At 39.0% G+C, this 18,170-nt stretch overlaps 1 long non-coding RNA gene across 1 annotated transcript in view; it reads right to left on the reverse strand.

The window, feature by feature from the left end:
- The window catches only part of LOC117199856 (uncharacterized), a 147,705-nt gene that overhangs the window by 111,309 nt on the left and 18,226 nt on the right, over positions 1 to 18,170 (reverse strand). The window contains exon 3 of the long non-coding RNA XR_004481205.2: positions 14,352 to 14,527. This is a non-coding gene — a long non-coding RNA (uncharacterized LOC117199856). The remainder of the gene's footprint in view (positions 1 to 14,351; positions 14,528 to 18,170) is intronic.

The raw sequence follows: 18,170 nt of genomic DNA on the forward strand, positions 1-18,170 counted from the left end.
TATGGTACTGGCACAAAAATAGAAATATAGATCAATGGAACAGGATAGAAAGCCCAGAGCTAACCCACACACCTATGATCAACTAATCTATGACAAAGGAGGCAAGGATATACAATGGAGAAAAGACAGTCTCTTCAATAAGTGGTGCTGGGAAAACTGGACAGCTACATTTAAAAGAATGAAATTAGAACACTCCCTAACACCATACCCAATAATAAACTCAAAATGGATTAAAGACCTAAATGTAAGACCGGACACTATAAAACTCTTAGAGGAAAACATAGGAAGAACACTCTTTGACATAAATCACAGCAAGATCTTTTTTGACCCACCTCCTACAATAATGGAAATAAAAACAAAAATAAACAAATGGGACCTAATGAAACTTAAAAGCTTTTGCACAGCAAAGGAAACTATAAACAAGATGAAACGACAACCCTCAGAATGGGAGAAAATATTTGCAAACGAATCAATGTACAAAGGATTAATCTCCAAAATATATAAACAGCTCATGCAGCTCAATATTAAAAAGACAACCCTATCAATAAATGGGCAGAAGACCTAAATAGACATTTCTCCAAAGACATACAGGTAGCCAAGAGGCACATGAAAAGCTGCTCAACATCACTAATTATTAGAGAAATGCAAATCAAAACTACAATGAGGTATCACCTTATACCAGTTAGAATGGGCATCATCAGAAAATCTACACACAACAAATGCTGGAGAGGGTGTGCAGAAAAGGGAACCCTCTTGCACTGTTGGTGGGAATGTAAATTGATGCAGCCACTATGGAGAACAGTATGGAGGTTCCTTAAAAAACTACAAATAGAATTTCCATATGACCCAGCAATCCCACTACTGGGCATATACCCTGAGAAAACCATAATTCAAAAAGAGTTATGTACCAAAATGTTCATTGCAGCTCTATTTACAATAGCCCAGAGATGGAAACAACCTAAGTGCCCATCATCGGATGAATGGATAAAGAAGATGTGGCACATATATACAATGGAATATTACTCAGCCATAAAAAGAAACGAAATTGAGCTATTTGTAATGAGGTGGATAGACCTAGAGTCTGTCATACAGAGTGAAGTAAGTCAGAAAGAGAAAGACAAATACCGTATGCTAACACATATATATGGAATTTAAGAAAAAAAATGTCATGAAGAACCTAGGGGTAAGACAGGAATAAAGACACAGACCTACTGGAGAACGGACTTGAGGATATGGGGAGGGGGAAGGGTGAGCTGTGACAGGGCGAGAGAGAGGCATGGACATATATACACTAACAAACGTAAGGTAGATAGCTAGTGGGAAGCAGCCGCATGGCACAGGGATATTGGCTCGGTGCTTTGTGACCACCTGGAGGGGTGGGATAGGGAGGGTGGGAGGGAGGGAGACACAAGAGGGAAGAGATATGGGAACATATGTATATGTATAACTGATTCACTTTGTTATAAAGCAGAAACTAACACACCATTGTAAAGCAATTATACCCCAATAAAGATGTTAAAAAAAAAAAAAGACACATGCGCCCCAATGTTCATTGCAGCACCATTTACAATAGCCACGTCATGGATGCCACTTAAATGCCCATCAACAGATGAATGCATAAAGAAGATGTGGTACATATATAAATGGAATATTACTCAGCTATCAAAAGGAATGAAATTCGGTCATTTGTAGAGACGTGGATGGACCTAGAGACTGTCATACAGAGTGAAGTAAGTCAGAAAGAGAAAAACAAATTTCATATATTAACACTTATATGTGGAATCTAGAAAAATGGTACAAGTGAACCAGTTTACAAGGCAGAAATGGAGACACAGATGTACAGAACAAACGTATGGACACCAATGGCGGGATGAATTGGGAGATCGGGATTGACATATATACACTAATATGTATAAAATAGATAACTAATAAGAACCTGTTATATAAATAAATTAAATTTTAAAAAGTAAATTAAATGGGTGGATTTTATTATATGTAAATTATACATCAATAAAGCTGATTTAAAATTAAAAAAAGAAAAATACATTGCTGATAAACTAACTTTCAGCACATCTGGGAATATTCTGGACTGCCAGACATCACTACAGAAAAGCAATGAACTCTCATCTGCCTTTCCTCAAAATTACATAGGATTCCATACGACTAACTTCCCTGCACGTTTTCCCTTTTAAAATGGGTCCAGCATAGAATTAAGTTTGGGCCTCTGGGGAAGTGGATGCTCCGCCACAGCAGTGGGTTCCTAAGAGTGGTGCACAATCATTGTGCCTGTGAGAAGTCCACGGTCTTGACATGGGCAAGCAGAAGCCACGGGGGACAACAGAGATGTTGCTAGGGAAATAAAATAAGGAAAGACATAGGAGACAGTGAAACAACAGAATTTAATTTTTGGTCAGTCCCTCTGACCAAATAAAATAATCTGTTTTTGCTGCCTCAGTCCATGACAAACACACAGATTTTCTCATATCCACTGGCTACCAGAATCACTTTAACTGCAGAGAATTCTGTTGATTATCTACTCAGCAACCTTTCCCACTTCTTCCTTCTTATAAGAACCCTGATTTGTCTGGGTGTGCTCCCTTCTCCTGAATATTCCATGTGGCTCGGGATTGCTTTGATTAGACTAAATCAATCATACTAATCCCATGACCCTAGCTCCATCATTCTGGAGAAAGAAAGGGGTTTTTGGAAGTTGCTAGGAAAGTTCTACCTTGCTTTTAAGAAATAGCAATGGGGAAATCAGACTCTCCTGCCTGCTAGGAGTGAACTAGGGAGCACGCTGCCCCCATTGCTACTGACCACCATTGTGCAGCCGTGAGAAAAGCCAGCCAGAAGCCAAAGTCAGCACCCAGAAGAGCATGGAGGAGGAAGGACTGCAGAGAAATAGAGTCAAAACTTGGATGGAACCAAGCCTGAAGCCCACCGCCTCTGACCTTCCCATTATACAAGCCAGTGTAACTCTGTATTGTTTAAGCTTGAGTTGGCCTTTCTATTCCTTGTAGCTGAAAGCACACAATGACCTTTCAAACTAGAGCCAATCTGGGATTTGGAAGAATTGGGTGCTAGGCTCCAGCCTAATTATTTACTGTACAAATTATTTTGTGCAATTCCCAACTTCCCCAAACCTCAGTTTTCTCATCTGAGGAAAAATTGGACATCATAATACCTGTCCTGTTTACTTTGGGGAAATATTACTAGGGTTGAAGAGATCAAAGATACAAAAAAGCCCTTTGAAACTTGTCATTGTTGTATACATGTGAGATGCTGTTACTCTTCATAGGTAAGTTTATAATGTGTCCAAGAAATCCACTTGTATTTTTGGATACACGTGGGTAAATAACAATGCCTTAGTTTGAGTTTCCCTATTTCTTTCTCCTTTCCCTTCCCCAGTTGTACTTAGCATCTCATAGATGTGTAGGAGGCAGTGACAGAGCTTCCCAACGTCAATTTTTCTCCCCATTCAGTATTTCCCCAAAATACCAAACAAAAGAATACAGTAAATTCTTTAAAGCATCTCATTGAAACCCCTCCTGTTCTGTGCATGGAACAGAAATCCGAGATGGAGTACTGAAGAAGATTTTCTGGGCCAGAAAGAAATTTGTCTAATCCCAGAACAGACAGAGTGTGTGGTACATTTATCCTCCTAAAAGGTAAATGAAATTGTCAAAGGCATGTAATGGATCGGCAGAATTTTAAATGGAAATTGTGTGTGTTTTCAGAAATGCACTAACTTGTGATCATTCACTGCAGAGGGAAATTAAACTGAAGTGAGGAAAAGAAAAATCTAGCCTGTGAAAAATACACAAATGCAAAAGCAAGGCACCATCAAGAATCTGGGAGACCAACTGGTCAATTAAGTACCATGTAAGATTTCCAATTTTCTTGTAGTAAATTATTTATTTAGCTCTTACATACCATCAATATATTTTACAAGTTTAATACCCAAATTATAGCTGGTCCACCCATTTATGGCTCCATAAATGAGTCCTGACTTAACCAATGTGAATTCTTATTCCTGGCAGTATCAGATTTAGATTGGATTTGGATCTATTGCTTTTATCCTTATCAGATATTTCGAGGCTGATATTTTATTGCTATATTTAAAATGGAAAGTGCTTTAAAATAGACTCGGGAGGGAGCACAACTGATTCCTGCCCCGATATGTCATTTCCTGACTTACCATCCTACTATAATCTAGGTTAAAGGGGTGGAAGTCCACAGAGGATCCTTCTCCACTGAAGATTTCCCCCACACACAGAGAATTTTCCTGGAGGAAAGTGAGTGATTATAAAAAGAATGACTTTAATCTTAAGTAAGAGTAGCTGGAGCTTTCAGTAGTAAAACTGACAGGCAATTTCTATGCCTATATACTTTGTAAGTCAAATGAATAATAAAGAATATAAATGAAATACATCTAGCCGTTTCTTAAGTGTTAAAGTGTATATGGTGCTCAATTGCCAAGGCTTGTTTTTCAAGGGCTAAATTTTGTAAAATATGTAGACCCAACCAATAAATTAACAGCAGAAGAGAAGACTAACAAATCAAACCTAGGGAACAGCTTCCACTTACAGTTATAAAAAGTATTACAGCTCTGAGATGAGTAAGTCCCACAGTTACAATATGAAAATACATTCAAGAGATGATTCATGGCTTCCCTGGTGGCGCAGTGGTTAAGAGTCCGCCTGCCGATGTAGGGGACACGGGTTCGTGCCCCGGTCCGGGAAGATCCCACATGCCGCAGAGCGGCTGGGCCCGTGAGCCATGGCTGCTGAGCCTGCGTGTCCGGAGCCTGTGCTCCGCAACGGGAGAGGCCACAACAGTGAGAGGCCCGCGTACTGCAAAAAAAAAAAAAAAAAAGAGATGTTCATGATGCCCCAAATTATACTAATATCTGATAGTGGTTTTAGGCCTTTGAAAAAAAAGCACCCAAATGATTTTTTTTTACCCTTTTTATATTACTTAAAAACTGTTTACATTGCTATTGTTCTTTTAAAATTTTTTATAGAAAGTTTTTAATGACCCATAATATAAACTTGAACATGAGGTTCACTGGAAGCAGCCCAGCTCTGGGGAAAGAACAGAGGGACTTGAGCTCTTAGCCCTTGCATCAGCCCAAGGAGACACCAAGTACAAACTACTCCTCAGGGCTCATGCTTTCACTTGAAAAATGGGCCCATCTCATAGAAATAGAGCAGGGCAAAGTGATCTGGAGGAGAAACATGGTATTCTGTATTAAGAAATTATTAAGAAAAAAGAAGGAATCGTCAAAGTACGCAGAGTCATTTTGAAAAACTATGTAGCCCCACCAGCCCCAGCACTGCACCTGCACACCTTCCTTTAGGCCAGCTACACAAATGAAAGTGTGGCATTCCTCGTTCAAAAATCAGGAGGAACTACAGGTGCTAAACTGCAAAGTTTTTTCCTGCCTTTCTCAGTCTTTCAACGTGTCATGGTATGTTCTTATTTGCCACATGCAGTACTAAATAAAGAAAAATTAAAAATCTAAATTTTAGCATTTTATTTATTTTATTTATTTATTTATTTATTTTATTTATTTATTTATTTAGCATTTTATTTATTTATTTTACTGTTTATCTTTATAACGTGCAATGCCAGTTTTACATGAAAATATAAGAGCATTGAACGTATATGTGGAATCACCAAAATTACACAATTCATGTTTTGTACTTCATCCATGCATATGTATTTTGTTCTTATCAAAAACAGTGAAAATGTTGCACAAAATGAGTTCAGCTGGCTTTCTTTCCCTTTTGCATAAGTACGTGTTCTATCAGCACTTTACTTTCGGCTCTGGCTGACTGAGGAGGGTCAGACAGAAAGGAAAAGCAATTATGGTTTGCCCTATATTTCCCTTTCCTTTTACATCATCACTTTCAGGATAAATGGTAACTCTGACAAGAAAGTAACAAAGGTAAGAAAGGATAGCATTCCTTGCTCATCTGTGTTTCCTAGAACTCCACTTCTTTTTGCATTCGATGCAAATTCTGGAAAGCAAGTTTTCAAAGCCTGGCCTCTTGGGGCTTTCAGCTCCCCCGACTCAGTGACAGGCATAACAGGCTTACCTATGTACTCACTTTGAGTCTTGCTGAACTCCCACACATGGTGGGTCCACTAGAATTTTGTGCTTTTGAGGCGTCACAAGCCCTATATACAAATGGGGTGTAAGGAACAGCGAACTCGAATATTACGGGAATGCTCACACGCATACTCCATGCCCCATCAGATTAATATACAAAACACAAGTTCAAAAATAAAATTATTAAGAATTTCAAGATACTGACAGCAGAGCTTTAAACCAGGTGTGGGCCTCTGAGCACCAGGCCTTGCGCCATTGCACAAGTCACATACTCATGATGCCAGCTCAGCCTTCCACCAAAGCCACACCTGGGAGGGATTCCCAGTGAGAGAGAGAGTCACAAACCTCCCATAAGCCCCTGTCTATTCAGAGACTTATTGCCTGCCCAGCCCAAGCCATGCTTAGGGAAATCCCTGCAGGCAGCTTTCTCTCTTCTCCTCTTTCTCATCCTCCTGCCCCATGCATACCCATCCCAACCTGCCCCACTTATTTCCAAATTTTGAGGAAATGCAAAATAGCTCTTCTTTCAATTCAAAAGTAGGAAAACAAACTACATTCCCATTTGCTTATACCTTTCCCTTTTCTCTTAAAACAGTGCTTATGCCCCATGCAGTAGAGCAAATTTCAGTGAATGTTCACTGTTGACAAATTTTAAAAGCTAGATGGCAAAGAATAAGCATTTTCATTTATTGTATTACCTGGGCAGAACTTTAGGGGGGAAGGCAAGTTGCTTTTAACAAATCATGGGCTGCTAGAAGAACTACAATTGTGCAGCCTGTGGAACAAAAACCACATTCACAGAAAGATAGACAAGATGAAAAGGCAGAGGACTATGTACCAGATCAAGGAACAAGATAAAACCCCAGAAAAACAAATAAATGAAGTGGAGATAGGCAACCTTCCAGAAAAAGAATTCAGAATAATGATAGTGAAGATGATCCAGGACCTCAGAAAAAGAATGGAGGCAAAGATCGAGAAGATGCAAGAAATGTTTAACAAAGACCTAGAAGAATTAAAGAACAAACAAACAGAGATGAACAATACAATAACTGAAATGAAAAATACACTAGAAGGAACCAATAGCAGAATAACTGGGGCAGAAGAACACATAAGTGACCTGGAAGACAGAATGGTGGAATTCACTGCTGTGGAACAGAATAAAGAAAAAAGAATGAAAAGAAATGGAGACAGCCTAAGAGACCTCTGGGACAACATTAAACACAACAACATTCGCATTATAGGGGTCCCAGAAGGAGAAGAGAGAGAGAAGGGACCCGAGAAAATATTTGAAGCGATTATAGTCGAAAACTTCCCTAACATGGGAAAGGAAATAGCCACACAAGTCCAGGAAGCACAGAGTCCCATACAGGATAAATCCAAGGAGAAACACGCTGAGACACACAGTAATCAAATTGGCAAATATTAAAGACAAAGAAAAATTATTGAAAGCAGCAAGGGAAAAACGACAAATAACATACAAGGGAATCCCCATAAGGTTAACAGCTGATTTCTCAGCAGAAACTCTACAAGCCAGAAGGGAGTGGCAGGACATATTTAAAGTGATGAAAGGGAAGAACCTACAACCAAGATTACTCTACCCAGCAAGGATATCATTCAGATTCAATGGAGAAATCAAAAGCTTTACAGACAAGCAAAAGCTAAGAGAATTCGGCACCACCAAACCAGCTTTACAACAAATGCTAAAGGAACTTCTCTAAGTGGGAGACACAAGAGAAGAAAAGGACCTACAAAAACAAAACCAGAACAATTAAGAAAATGGTAATAGGAACATAGGTATTGATAATTACCTTAAATGTGAATGGATTAAATGCTCCAACCAAAAGACACAGGCTCGCTGAATGGATACAAAAACAAGACCCATATATATGCTGTCTACAAGAGACCCACTTCACACCTAGGGACACATACAGACTGAAAGTGAGGGAATGGAAAAAGATATTCCATGCAAATGGAAATCAAAAGAAAGCTAGAGTAGTAGTACTCATATCAGATAAAATAGACTTTAAAATAAAGAATGTTACAAGAGACAAGTAAGGACACTCAAGGGATCAATCCAAGATGAAGTTATAACAATTATAAATATATATGCTGTCAACATAGGAGCACCTCAACACATAAGGCAATTGCTAACACCTATAAAAGAGGAAATCGACAGTAACAATAATAGTGGGGGACTTTAACACCTCACTTACACCAATGGACAGATCATACAAAATGAAAATAAATGAGAAAAAAAAATGGGCTGGAAATCACAAAATGTTTATGTACAATGCTACTTTATGTGAGTAATGAAAGAGCTCACCTAGAAAAAATTACAGGTTTTGGATGAAACTCATGTATTTCCATATCCCGTGCAACTTGGTACTTAATTCTAGAGAGGAAAAAATGACTAGGTCATGGAATAATAAGGAAACGGGAGTGAGTTTATTAAGATTTCTTAAATATTCCTGGAACATAGGCAGGTATTTGGAAACATTTTTTACTCACTGAAGAATGATGCTTGAGGGATAAAAAGACCTTTTTGCATTTTTTGTTATTTTCTTCATTTCCCTTTCTCTTCCCAGCCTAGCATTCCTAGAGTTCCCAGGTTTATAAAATACTTAATGAAAAAACAAGATCACAGAGCTGCTTTTTTTGGTTCATGCATTTTTTTTCTCATTTTGTACCTATATAGAAATATTTTCAGTTCAACTGTAGGAACTGGTAACTGTCTGAGTTAGAAGGGAAAAAGGTAGAAGATCTCTTCTTTTGCTTTGTGAAGCTTCAGAATGGTACCCTAACAGAGCCTGCTAACCAAGCCACTTCCCTCTGAGATTTGAGATCAAAAGAGTGAACGTTTGGGGCTTCCCTGGTGGCGCAATGGTGGAGAGCCTGCCAATGCAGGGGACATGGGTTCGTGCCCTGGTCCGGGAAGATCCCACATGCCACGGAGTGGCTGGGCCCGTGAGCCATGGCCGCTGAGCCTGCGTGTCCGGAGCCTGTGCTCCGCAACGGGAGAGGCCACAACAGTGAGAAGCCCGCGTACCGCAAAAAAAAAAAAAAAAAAAAGAGTGAACGTCCAAGTTCCCACAGATTTAAGCACCAACCTCTCAGAGACTGAATAAAAGACTACACATCCTTTTCCGAGAGTCCAGTTTTCTTCAGCACTTAACAGATTCAGTATGTTGGATGGAGCACAAGGGTGTCCTTCTACAGAGGTCAGGAAACTCACAGGCCATCCTTTACCACATTGATAACTTGGTGGCAGCTGGGAGCACATTCCTCACTTTGTTCATAATCCCCATTAACGAGCCCTTGAATATTACCAAACTCCAACTAAAATCATTTTATTCGGCCCTATTTATGCCTTTCCTGGAACTCTAAATGGACATCACTCTTCCCTCCTGGCTGGTCAGCAGCCTGTTGTGCTCTGAAGGTGGCTGTAATTCAGAGGGAAGGAAGCCGGAGGCCCTGACAGATAAACATTTAATAATCACAGAAACGCTCTCTCTTCAGATCCATACTCTTTTCCTTCCTATCTTTTGGAGCTGAATACTTTGGAATAAAAGTAGCTCCTCGAAACCTAAAATACATTCAGACTAGGCAAATCCACAGAGACAGAAAGTAGATGAGTGGTTGCCAGGGGATGGGGGAAGAGGAAATGAGGAGCTATTACTTAATGGGTATGGGGTGTCCTCTGGGGATGATGAAAAAGTTTTGAAAACTAGAGAGAAAGTGGTGATTGTACAACACTGTGAATTCAGTGCACTGCCACTGAATCGTACACCTTGGAATGGTTAGATGTATGTTATGTGAATTGCGCCTCAATTTCTTAAAAATGTAAAACACTCTTGTCACAGGTTTCATTCCCTTTTCATTCTATAGCCAATTTTCTTATGAGACAGAGTTTCAGGGATATGCTTCAAGAGAAAATTCACATCACCAAATGGGTCTAAAGAAGAGAGTTTAACAATTAGCCAATGAGTCTGTTCAATAGGTATTGTATGAGACAGAAGAGTGTTTTTTCTCAACTAGCTAAAAAGACTTCCTCTCATTTTCCCTAGGTAGACAGTGAATATATCTCTCTCTAGATGAGGTTTCCTCACAAAGCAAGAACCACATAAATTAGGATGGAGGTGCCAGAAGTAGGAGCACTGTTGTATGCCAGGAGCTTCCTTGCTCAAAGTTCATGTGTAAATGGCTTTGGTTGTTGAGGGAACACCTCTGTTGGCCAGAATGACAGGGCCCAGTATGATGCCCAGTTGCCCATCCTCCAATGACTGACCCGCTTACTTGTCCAACTTCAAAGGATCAGGCAACAGACATGAGTGATACCCTTCATCCCTTCAGTGTGAGTTGGGCCCACCAGACCCACAGTGCTCGACTTGTAATGCAGGTGCTGCATGAAGCAGTAATTAAAGAAATGTAGAAGTCACACATGCCAGACTAGTATATAATCCAGCCCTGAAAGGGGCTTAAATATACCTATTTATGAATGTTCCATCCTGTCAAATGCATGCAAAGCAGAACTGCTAAGGTATGAGCTAATTGACTTGATCAATGTTTCTAGTTTTCTCCAAAACTTTACTTTTAAAAAAATAGCCAAAGCTTGTCTATGTCTTAAAAGTGTATGTTCAGTTAGACTCTTTCATCACACCAATTGGGACAGATGTATAACCCCAGCTGGCTTGGTGCCCTAATTGCGTGAGCTTCTGAGGCTCCATAAACCCCTATTTACTAACTCATGACAGCCCAGCTGCTAAGTCCATTCTAAGGTTTAGATTTGCCTGGTATATAGTTAGAGCTGAACTGTTGGTTTGTTTTCCAGTAAAAACATATTGCATACAATAAAATTTAGAAAACTTGTCAGCACTTTTTGTAATATTATAGATGCATAGAACCAAAGAGACTGTAGAGAGTTTATATTCTAAATGTCCTCATTTTAGAAATGAAGCACAGAGAGATTAAGTGACTTCTCCAGATCCCAGTGGGTTAGTGATGGTGTCAGACTAGAAGCCAGGCCTCTGATCCCACTTCATTGGTTGTGATCCACCACTCTGCCCTTCTTCACTTAAGAAGCTCTGAAGACAAGGGATAATGCAATTCCAGAAATATACCATGATATCATATTTTAAATTGTTTTTCCACACAGAGTATACTAATAATAAAAAAAAAAAACCACAACAGTACCTCAGAAATCTGCATCACGTCTCACACATGCCTCTCCCTGGCATTAGGCAAACCCAGCAGGCCGGGGCCTTGTTGAAACCTTAAAACAAACCAGGCCAATTCTGAGGTCTAGACAGGCCCCAGACAGGGTTTCCCGAAGCTTTGAAATGCGATTTTAGAACTGGGTAATTTAGAGGCAATTTAACCCAGAAACCAAACTGACATTCAGACATTTATTTTTAAAACATTTTTAAAGCATCTACTCACCCCTTTAAAACACAATTTAGTGCTCTACTTGGAGCATACCAACTAGAATTGCAATGATTAAGGTTCGGATTCACTAACTCTTAGTAAGTTCTAAACACAGAAAGCGCCGCCTCCTTCCTAGTGCACTTACCCAGGATCCAGGAGAAACTTGCTTTGTCAAAAAAGATTCTAAAAATCATGTTCAAGTTTTACATTGCTTCTGCAGCAGTAGAGGGTTATACTTTTAGGTTATATTTACTCAAGAGTCCCAGAAACAGTTTCGACTATAACTTTTGTTCAAGGCAGCCGAATTCTTCACCTATGCAGAAGTATCATGGCTGCAGAACTTGGTCTTGCAACTAGTGGGTACTTAAAATTTTTTTTTTAAGTGAAAAGTGAGTGCTCTCCAGATTTCTCTGTTCTAGGGGGCATAGACTGAGCCGTAGTCTTCTTTTCTATAAAGCAACCAGGAGCCACAATTAAGAAGATGCCAGAAATCCTATCACACTCTAAATGCTGCATATTAAGTGGAATTCTCAGTATGTGGAGAAGCAATAGTTTTTATTTCAGATTCCTTTTCCTTTCAGGATCCTGCTCAACATCGAGATAATTTTACTTTTCAATAAATGACAGTGTTGGATGGGAAAGGTTGGCCAAAGGTATCTGAGAGAATCAGAACATGCTGTGTCACAAATGAGAGTAAATAGGTGGTTCTTAAAGTTTAGGTCTTGAGAAAGGACAGTTACTCTCTCAACAATGTGTGATTCTTATTAATTACCTTAAAATATAACTGTAGGAAATAGGATCAGAATGTGATGGCTCTGCAATCTCTGGGTTCCTTCTTTTAATTCTTATTAGTCATTTTAAATTCAGCTTTTTAAGTCTTAGTCCAATTGCCCTTTGGGAACAATAAAGTGGCAATTAGGTATGACAAAGGCATGGAATAGACACTATTACTTATTGCCATAGTAAAAGAAAAAAGATGGGTCTATGAACCTATCAAGAAAACCTGCAAAATGGAATGGGCTGCTGGACCTTGTAAAAAATGTATCCAAATATTTGCAGAATGTATTTTTGGCTACCTCCCTACAGAGATATTAAACAATTTTCTTTTATTGGAGAATTTACTACCATTACATTTTATATTAATCTGGCAACTTTGATCAGGCAATCATCATTTATTTGCCTAAATTACCAGTCCCTTAATACTTCATCGGCAAAGAGGAATATTTCATAGAACATGAGGCAAAGCCTCTAATTACTATTAGATCAAAATTTAAAGTAACTTCAACAGGTATTGTAATTTTGACCAATTGCGTTACTAATTTGGAGAATCAATTATCTCCCAGACCTCTTCAATTTGCTGCCTCGTTTAATTGGCAGTGGCTGTCCAATTACACATCTGGCATAGTCATAATATTTGCATCTGCATATAGTCAACCAATCAGCCAACTGAGCCTGGTTATCAGGTAACAGTTGTGTAGATTTGAAGACTATGATATATTTGTGTATCAAATTATTCACAAGCTTGTCTCCTTCCTCCACCATTCAACTTAAAATTTTAAAAATTTAAAGCAACTTATTCACGTAATTTTTCGTGTCCCTCCTTTGTCTACCCCAATTTCAAAAGACAATCTCAAAAAGAAAACCAAGACACAAAGGGAACAACCTTCTTGTGGCAAAAACCAGAAAATTAAATATCATCCAATGCTTTAAGGTGAAACTAGTACAATCCAGTACTACCAATCACAACGTAAATTTGAAACCTTTGAAAAGCAACAGGGCCACAGGAGTCATAAAATGTCCACGCTCTTTGATCCTGTAAGACCATGTCTAGAGTTTTACCCTGGGGAAATAATGCCATAGAAATCTACATTCCAAAGATGTTCTTTCCAATGCTGACTTTAACAGTAACAAACAACAACAACCATAAAAACATAAACAAAAACTGAAACAAAAAAAGTCTGCATATACGGAAATATTTAAATAACTCATGTCAAAAAATAAAACATGTAGCCATTCAACATGGAAACTACTGACTGTGCAGAAATATGGAGAATGTCTATGGTATTAAGTGAACTAAGTAAACTATAAAATGAGATGATTGCAACAATGTACAGATGAGTGCCCATATTCCTCCTATAAATCAAAAGAAGAGTAAGTGCTATAATCCCTAACAGCAACACCAAAATGCTTTGCAACCTAAAGAGGAGCAGCTATCACACCCATTTGGGAGACTGTGGAGATGGCATGTGAAACTTGCATTCAAGGGTTGCAGAAAATTGAGAAGGGGTTACTGTGGAGGGGAAAGTTCAGCGCCAGGGAAAAGATGTGCCACATCTGGGCACCATCAGGGATTCCATTTGGCTGCCTTGGGGGCATGTAAATAGGAAAGGTGACACATTTTCCTGGAAGGAGAGGCCAGCATCTTACTGTGGAGGGCTGAAGGTTAAGGTTTCTTTCTGAAACCAGTGAGGGAAGCTGAGCGTTTTAGAAAAGAGGGAGGCTGCATGCTATTGGCAGACTGAGAATTGGGGGAACTGGGTTTGAATCTTGCCTCTGTCATGTGGTTACTTTGTGGCCTTGGGCAAGTTCCTTAAGGACTATAAGGAACTGATTTCCTCATCTCCGCAATGGTAGTCGTACCTACTTATTAGGGTGATTGTGGGAATTAAAGACAGTATCTATAAAGTACCTGGTACCTAACAGGTACTGCATAGATCGTACTTGTTGCTGTTATCAATAAGAGTAATCTGATATGAGGAAGCAGCATGGATGAGAGTAAGGAGAAGATGCAGTGAGAACCACTTTTGGTACTTACTCTGCTGGACCACCACAAGATGAAATGGTGTCTGAAGAAAGGTGATGTTCTGCAGTAAACAGAAAGATGGAGCAGAGTCAAGAAACACCACGGAGGAAGAATCCATAGGGCTGGGTCAGGATGAATCCAGGTTTGGTGGGTATGAAGTTCATATAATCAAGAAGCTTATATGATTCCTTTATAAAGAAAAACAATAAAGTATTAGTATAAAAGTGAATATCTATTTAGAATGAGAAAAGAAATCATGAATTACAAAATCGAGAAAAAAAACAACATATTTTTAAAAATGAACTGCCTGCCAAACCTCTATAATTCTTATTTCTGTACACTTTTGGCTATACACTCCTTGATTGCTTCTTCATATAGCCAATATTTTATAATACCATTTTCTATGGAGAGAATAGGAAGATAACTTAGTCTCTCCTCTAGCATCGGTGACCAAAATTCGTTTTCTATTATTGATAGTTGAGAAAAGTTTCTTTGGACTCACAACTCGTTATTGGTGATGTCATGTAAATTTTTAGGATTCTTTAAAGTTGAAAAACATTTCTATTAAATTTATTTTGTGTGTAAGTTGTTAGAGACAGACTTAATATTTACAGACCTGCTACCAATTTGTACCATACAAACAGAGGCTGATAAACTCTATTTTTCACTATTCCCATTGCAAAAGAAAAAAATGTATGGTGGATTCATAATTGTATACACTGCATTTTAGAGTACATTCTTGATAGGAAAGAACTATTCTGTTGACCAGGCATTGATGAGGAGCGAATCATCTGCTTACAACTTTACATGCCTGGGAACTGAAAGAACTTTCCATAGCCCAACTTCTGGTTCCACACACTCATGTCTTGTTTCTTCTCCCCACCCGCACTGCATGATGCACCGCTGGCCTTGCTTCTTTATATTATGAGACCAAAGATTCAGCACAGTGGACAGTAGGAATATACTGGAAGGTGTTCCCTACATTGGAACAACTAGCACTAACTAAATATAAACAGAAGTGCCTCCAGAACACATAAATATGTCCCATTAAACCCAAATAAATGTGTCCCCAAACTCAATTCGACGTCCCTTTTGCCCAGTCTCCAAGCTGGCACCTGACAAGAGGGCAAGTGTGGCTGAGGAGAGGTCACGGTGGAAAGAGACAGCAGCCGAAATATTTTATTTCCCCCAATTTTACAAAAACATATGGCCTTTACAAAAACACAGTGCCGTGCCGCTGCCAGAGCCCTGGAAAAGACCTGTGCACAAGAGCAGCCCTGAACGTAAGCTTCATCTGCTTCATGGTAAATGTCTCTTCCAGCAATGACTGAATATTGTAAGTGGACATAGAAGCAGGAAGTAAGGTTATGAGCACCAGTGAGGGGAAAAATTATGGTGCCATTAAGGCGTGAAAGAAAATCGAGACGAAAGTGATGGGGTTAGTTTTGTTGTGCTGTAGAATGGTTAGGGGAAAATATAATAGCAAGTTTTATTTTAACTATGGTGAGTTTAAGATGCTGTGGGACCTCCAAGTAGACATGTCAAGGTGGTAAAATTACTTAAAGAGGGTCTAAAATCAGAGATTCTCTGAGTAACTGAAAATATTCCTCTGACTTCTCAACCTGCACCTACAATATTTGTTTCCATTTTTGACTCTTCCATTAATTCCTGACTTGGACATTCTACCTTTTACTGAAAGCAAATGTTCTTGTACTGATAGTTTCGGAACAACAACAAAAACCCATAGCCTGAGATGACAGTTGTGGTAAGGAACTTGAAATAAAGCTTCAGTAAAATTGCAAAGTCCTACTTTCTATCCTCTGTCTTAAATAATTCACGGAGACTTCAGTGTTTTTAAGAGTCCTATGACACAGAACCAGCAGGAATCTCAATTTACTGTTCTCTTTCTGCCAATTCCCCTAGCTTGGAATAAAAATAAAAGAGATGATAGATAGTTCACTTATTACCTTGGTCTTCATTTAGACCATTTTGTCTACAGTGCACACAGAGTAATCAGAGGATGAATCAACAGTGAGAGCCATTGTGGCTACTGTACACGACTGTAAATTCACGCTCATTGAGGCTGATGTTGCTTGACAGTCTATTTTTCATGTATATTACTTCTTCTATCTGAGTCCTTGTCTATTGATAGTTAACGCATCTTCTGTTATTGTTCCTTGTAGCAATTGTGGTTATCCGGTAACAACAGAATGATATAAGAAATTAAATATTAATAGGTAATTTATAAAAGAGCTGAAATTTTACATTCCAATAGATAAAACTGAAAAATGGAACATGTAAAAGGCAATAGGAATCAGAAGGCTGTTTCTCACTAAATGTGTAAATCAGAAGCTCTCTGAATCCTTTTAGTGTTGTCTAAGGATTAACAGAAGTTAAAACCTTAATGTCTCCAACGGTAACTGGAGAGTACCAGCTGGCATGAAAAGAAAAATGTAAGACAATCTTTGTTTTGCCCTTTGGGAAGAAAAACTCAAGTAACTGGACTGATTTCAACTGACAAGACAACAAAACGAGTAAATTGGGGAGAAAAAATGATCTGAACCAACTCTAAACAAATCATTCTTATACGACCTGATAATACTCATTTTTAAAAACCTTTTCTCTTCCTTTTCATTGTTCATTTCTGGTGGAGGCACGTGTCTCATCGTTCTTGGATTTATCTGGATTGTAGATCTGTAGTTTTACAATGTAGAGAGAAATCTATTGTCAGAAAATTCTGGCTTAACTAGATTTAAGATCCTAATCTTGTCCACAAAGCCTGTTCTCATGGACTTGGCTTTCCTTCAGGCAAAACTGATGATTAGTCCTCCTCTGTGCCAGCCACTGGCCATGCAAGGTGATGAGGGCCTGAGGTGGCAGTCGTAGGACGGAAGAGATGGATGGTAAGCGGTCCAGTTACTATTGCTAAGTTATAGTTTACCCCAAAACTTTGTGGCTAAAAACAACAATTTTTTTTTTACAGTTTATTTTTTAAATATTTCTCTTTTTGAAAATTTTTATTGGAGTATAATTGATTTACAATGTTGTGTTAATTTCAGGTGTATAGCTAAGTGAATCAGCTATACATATACATATACCCACTCTTTTTTAGATTCTTTTCCCATATAGGTCACCACAGAGCATTGAGCAGAGTTCCCTGTCCTTACTAGTTACCTATTTTATATACAGTAGTGTGTATAATCTCCCAATCTCCCAATTTATCTCTCCCCTCCCCCGGCTTACCCCCAGTAAACATGTTTTGTTTTCTACATCTGTTACTCTATTTCTGTTTTGTAGGTAAGTTCACTTGAACCCTCTTTTCAGATTCCTAAAAACAACAATTATTTTATCAACTCTCATGGTTTCTGTGGGTCAGAATTTGGGAAGGGCTTGCCAGGCAGTTTATCTACTCAGAGGTTTATCATAGTTGTAGTCAGATGGTGGCTGGAACCTCAGAAGTGGAAGGGCAGAGTTGGTGAGAGCTAGCCAAGCATCCCTGTCTCTTCCTGTCCCAGGGCCTCTCTATGCAATCCCTTCACATGTGCTAGTTTGGGCTTCCCCACAGCATGAAGGCCTTTTGCTGATGAGTTCCAAGGAGGAAACCACCAAAGCTGAGCCACCTTTTATGGATTAGCCTTGGGTCACATGGTGTCACTTTCACACTCTACTGGTCAGAACAGTCACAGAAGTCTAGTTTCAAGTGGAAGAGACATAGACTCACCTGTCAATGGGAGAAATAGCAAAGAACTTGGGGATCTATTTTCAGACCACCAAGTAAGGAATTTGAATTGACAGAGCTTAGTGACTGATTGGATGTAGGGAGTGAGGAAT

The sequence above is a fragment of the Orcinus orca genome, chromosome 9 (assembly GCF_937001465.1).
Source record: "Orcinus orca chromosome 9, mOrcOrc1.1, whole genome shotgun sequence".
In the NCBI taxonomy this organism is placed as follows: Eukaryota; Metazoa; Chordata; class Mammalia; order Artiodactyla; family Delphinidae; genus Orcinus; species Orcinus orca.